Below are 5592 nucleotides of genomic sequence, written 5' to 3'. Positions count from 1 at the left end.
TTCTATATTTATAACATGGTAAACTTTCCATTGCAACTTTATTTATGTTATTAAAGTACAGGATTCAGGAAGCAAATGGTTTATGGAATCAAATTTCATTATTTTTTTTTTAAAGCAGTTTAAAAATAGGATGTAAAACCAGAGAGAGAGAGAGAGAGAGAGAGATGGACACACACTTTTTTTTATCACCTGGATTTTCTACTTGTGGTCATGTCTCGTCAGGCTTAGTGGAAATAGAAGTACTTTTTGAAAATGGAATTTATCATATGAACTAAAATTGGAAATTATTATGAGAAACAGCCTGCAGTTGCTCATTACTACATTAAAAGGTTGCTCCTGAGATGACCAGAGCAGCCTTGGATGGTCTGCAGCGTGAGCATGCCAAGCGCTGCTTTGCATAAACAGAAAACTTCTATAAATGAATTATGTTATTAAAGAATTTCACATGGTACAGGAATAACTTGTCTCTTTCCTTAAAAGTAAATTTAAAAAAATATTACCCTGATAACCTTCCTTAAAAAACAGAGAACAACAAAGAAAAGGAAACTATGAGATTTTTGGGAAGGTGCTGAATGAAGTAGGATTGTTGCACCAGATGCTTTTCCTGGTCCATTATTTCTGTGTGTATATACAATTTTGTGTATTCATCTCATGCTGTGTGGGTAAAAAGCTGTGTAAAGGAACAGTAAATTATATGACAGAAATAAAGAAACCATTTTGAACAAGACTTTCCCTAAGTTTTTAGAAGACAAAACTGAAGAATAATTTTCTTTAAAAGTACAAAGCATTTTTCAGTAGGGAAAATAATTACTCACTCTGGAATGTGAGCAGGGCACTGGATACCTGACCTGTAATTTAGGAAAATAGTGAAGGGTTTTTCATCAGTAATTATTACTATTACAGTAGAACTGTGGGGCCCCAGTTGAGACCAGGACTTTCTTGTGCTAGGCACTGTCTGTCTATCAAGAGATAACCACTGCCGCAGGAGTCTTGCAGCAAAGGCAGGGCAGACCGAAGAGGAGAAGGGAGGAAATGGAGGTAGAAAGTAGAAGTGGTTAGCCCAAGGTCATGCTACTCACTAATGGACACTGCTGCCTTGCACCAATAAGTCACCTATAGACACCATCCGAGTTCGGCATGAGTCGTGTGTTGCCTTTTGTAAAGTGGCATCCCTGATCAGGGAGAATGGCCATGACTTAAATGGGTAATGCCATTTGCCTGTGTGAAAAAGCATCTCGAAGGGTCTCAGTCCCTTGTACGGGCTATCCTGTACAACATGGGAATCGAGTACATAGGTCTTCCTTGAAAGTTTCGGGCTAGATTCTGCTTAGTGTATGCAGTATATCAAAACATACATTGTTAGGGCCATAATGATTTAATGGTGGGCTCTTTGGTTTGCCTTAATGTAATTAACCGAGTATAAGATGCTTCAGACTACTTGCTCATGAAATAAATCTTTGCCGCTAGCAATTTTCTGTGTCGATAAAACATTGTTTATGGGGGAAATAATGGGTGAAGAAATAGAGCGTGTGAATAAGACTGTTTTTTAAAATTTGGTCACTGAATTCTCATAGAGAAGCAACTGTGTGTTAGTTTGACAGAGCATGAACATCTTTACATTCAGTTGCTCTTTTCATAAACTGAACCTTAGTTTTGCTTAGAAAAGTAATAAAAATGCTTTGCTGCTTGAAGTGGGGATCAGTTCTGCCCTACCTGACCAGTAGTATTCTGCTTAGTTACAAATCCTGCTAAATTTATCCCACTTTGGTGAGTTCCAGTATCCTTTTTTGGTGATGGATCACTGAGCTGGTATTTGATAGTGAGTAAGGCTAGTAGAACTGGCCCCTGAGTAAGTAAGAACTTGTATTATTTTTTGTCCCTGAAATAAGGGCCATGTCCAGGCGTTCCATACCACTGCCACATGTGTTCCTTTGCACAGTGACAAATCAAATAGATTTACACTTTATTCTCCAAGCTCACAGAGGCAATGGGAAAAAAAGAATGTTTGGAATTTGCAATGCTGTGTAGCAGCTCTGCTTTAGTGGGCGAAAATTTATGTGGGGTATTAGAGTTGGCAAAAGGGGTAGGGACAATAGAGGAACTGTGATGGATTGGATTGTATAGCAGTAGGGAGGCCCCATCATTACCCACCATACTGGCCTTTCCTCATGACACCCTGGGATGCAGATGAATTCAAAGGGTGAAGGGAAGAAGGCGCGTGTTGTACAACCTTTTCCATCTTGAAACACACTGCCATCAAACTATATTTTCAGGCCATCTTGTTTTACTGCCTTCTGCAGTGTGGTGATTCAGAAACAATGGGAGGTTCCTATCCCAGCCATTTTTACCTCTTGGTTACCACACATTGAGAGTGGACACCTGCATGTCTGAGACATCCCTGTCTTTTTAGTGGTTTGCAATGGCTAAGTGCATAACAGAGTTGCATATGACTCATATTGAACTTGTGGCACAAACTTTGTCAAAATTCTGAAATTATCTATGGAAAAGCCATGGTATATCAAGAAATAACGCCATTTTTTGCCAGCATCATATTTATTACAGAAAGACAGGCTGCATTTAGTGCTGCTTGTGTAGTAAAAGCCTGGTGCACAAATATGTTTGAGAATGCAGGTCATGGTTTTCAAATATATGAATTTCTGGTGGGCATTTGAGAAAACATTCACAGGTCACAGTGATTTCATAGACTTTGTCCTTGCTTGGTGTTACTAGGTTTCTATAATTTTCCTGGTTTTAAAAATGGTTGTCATGCAGCCAGGGGACCAAAATTATACCATTTGCATTAATTACTAATGACATTTCTACAGGCTACTGGACTGTATATATTGAACAATAAAGATTAAAAATAGGGAGCTCTGTTGATTCACTGTAGTTTCTGTTTGAAGTAATCCACATTTTATGTTTAAGTTGTCCTCACTACTAAGAGATGTTTTATTCTTTTTATCCTTTGGAGAAGTAGGAGCAATCTTGATGCCAAAGCACAGTAAAGACCAGGCACTTAACTTTTTACCACAAGGTAAACTCATTGAGGTCAAACAGTAGTTCCACCTGGCATTGAACCCTGTAAGTTTACCTTGTGGTAAAACCTGAGTCTTCATTATGCTTTTATCCTGGAATTGCTCCTGCACACCACAGTGCCTGGTCTTTATAATGCTTTTATCTTGGGACGGTTCATGGGAGTGCCATTGAGTGATGAAAAATGCTGCTTTTTTAGCAGTGGAGGCAAGCCCTTTGTTTCAGCATAGAAAACATGATTTCCATCCGCATAGACTTCAAAAGAAACAGTAGAAATTCTTGAGAGTCTGATTATCATGGCATAATCCCATTATCAGAGAGATTAGAAGCACTTTACTGTGCCTTTATGGTTTAGTGACACTCTAAGGCACTGGACAAAATCTTCAAGTGCTGTTAAAATCTTTCTTGTAGGGCACTAAGGCAAAAGGGCCCTGAAATCACGGAGAACGTGTTTAATTCTCCTGTCAGAGGGCTGCAGAGCCAAACACAAGCAGAGGGTGTAGTTACTGGTTTTTACTGTCTCATCTAGATATATTTCTCAAAGTGACCTGCAGCAGAGCAAAACAAAAGCCTCCTAAAATTTTAATTCCTCTTCATTTCCAGTCGTTGTGAAACACTGTCATTAACCAGGCAATCAAACTAATTGAATACAGAAGTGTTAGCAATTCAAACAAGTGAGGAATTCACAGTGTGCTTTCTCTAGAAAACTTGGTGGACTCTTGGATGCTGTTGCTTTTGTGGGTGGTGGCTGGCTGTAACAGTGCCCATTTTTAGGGTACGGGCTCCATTGCTGCGTTGCCTTGGGGCAAACAGTCCACAACCCATGGCTCGTAAGTGAGACGTGGCCTGAAAGGCTCTGAATAGCTTGTGACTGCAGGGAATTAAAAAGTTAAAGCTGAGACCAAAAGTGAGAGCAAAGCATGTGATTTTCCTAACATGTTCCTTGTTGTGTACCGTTGCCAAGGACCACAGAAGATTTGGGGATTAATGTTCTGATCATATGGTTCCCAATATAAAGGATTCCATTGATAATTAGCCCGGAGTGAAGAAAGCTAAAAATAGTCAACAGAAAAGCCTTTTCAGATAGGACTCTGTGCCTCTGGAAGCGCACAGTATGGACAGTGTCTAGACAGAAAAGGTATGAAATACAAAACATGCACTTGACCTCAGTTAAAAGGCCAGGATGAAACAATCACAACAGAAAGAGTGACATGGGGAATTGCGGCAGTTTGAAAGAAAACTGCTCCAGTAGTGAAGAATCATGGAATACGGGATGAAATGTTTTAGCCTAAACAGGTACTAAAAATGATGCTGGATAAAGAATTTTAAAAATCAATTACAGTTTGTTTCACTTTGATTATTAACATGTAAAAATGCGCTTTTAAATTAACTGTAAAGTCTTTTACCTGCCAAGGCATGGAGTCAGGACTTTGTATGTCTCCAGCTGAGATTACTAAAACACTTGCAGCAGGGAGCTGCATTCCTTCTGCTGTTTTAAGGAGTTAGAGAAATAGAAGGGAAACGCACTACCATGAACATGAATGTGGAGGAGAATGGAAAGGAGGAGGGTTATGGTTTGTTTTTTTTTTTTTTAACTTCCTCCTCTGTTCTATACTTTTTAATGTAAGGCTTGATTCTTTGCATGGAGAAGTTCATGTAACCCGTTGACTGTCTTACCAGGAGAAACCATAGCCCTGAACTGCCATTTTCTACTGACACTCTGGGACCTTAGGCTCTGTTGATCTCTTTCAGATTCTCTCAAAATGAACCAAATGAAAAGTACAAAAATGTTAATACAAAACTCTGTGTTAAGTGTTCAGCTGCCAAGAGGCAGCTTCTGAGGCTAACAAAAAAATCAGAGCCCCAGAGCAAAATTTCTAAACATTGCCTTGTTTCAGAAACAAGTACCAGACTACTCTGCACACCCCTGTAGGACTAGAACAATGAAAGTTCATCAGTCCCAGATTCAGCTCTGCAGTTGTAGAAAAGGCTGCCATCTCGGGGCAGTGCTCCGTCATTGCACCCTCCTTTTTCTGCTCGAGAATCAAAATCCACACCCTGACTATAAGGTGACCAGGAAAGCACGGTGGAACCAATCCCAATCTTGAGCTAACCATTGCACTAGTCTCAAATACTCTAAATTGTGCTTTCTGACTGTATGCGACCCGTGCACTTCTTGCATCTTGTGTTACCTTTTTGTTGTGCTTAATCTAAAGCATAAGCAAAACTTTTTGCACTATGCAACTTGGAAATAGAGATGCAAACTCAAGAAGCACCAGGCAGTTTGAACTCAAAATGCTGTTGTCCTCCTTTGTTCCTTCCTACAGCAATATGGGTAGTAATAAATCTTCCAGGAAAAAGGGGAGACTTCTTACTATTACTCATGACCTACCTCCAAAAACCTCTAAAATCTCTGTATCTGAGAACGTACAGGCAAAATTTTAGGATGTCCTAACTACCCTGAGAGGTATCAAATTGCATTAAAAATTGAGTGGGATAGAGTAATTGCAAAGGAGTTTGTGAACATGATGTATTGACTTATTTTTTGTTGTATATTAG

Source organism: Cariama cristata, unplaced genomic scaffold (assembly GCF_000690535.1).
Source record: "Cariama cristata isolate BGI_N322 unplaced genomic scaffold, ASM69053v1 scaffold14584, whole genome shotgun sequence".
Taxonomy (NCBI): Eukaryota; Metazoa; Chordata; class Aves; order Cariamiformes; family Cariamidae; genus Cariama; species Cariama cristata.
Note: the sequence above shows the minus strand (reverse complement) of the source record.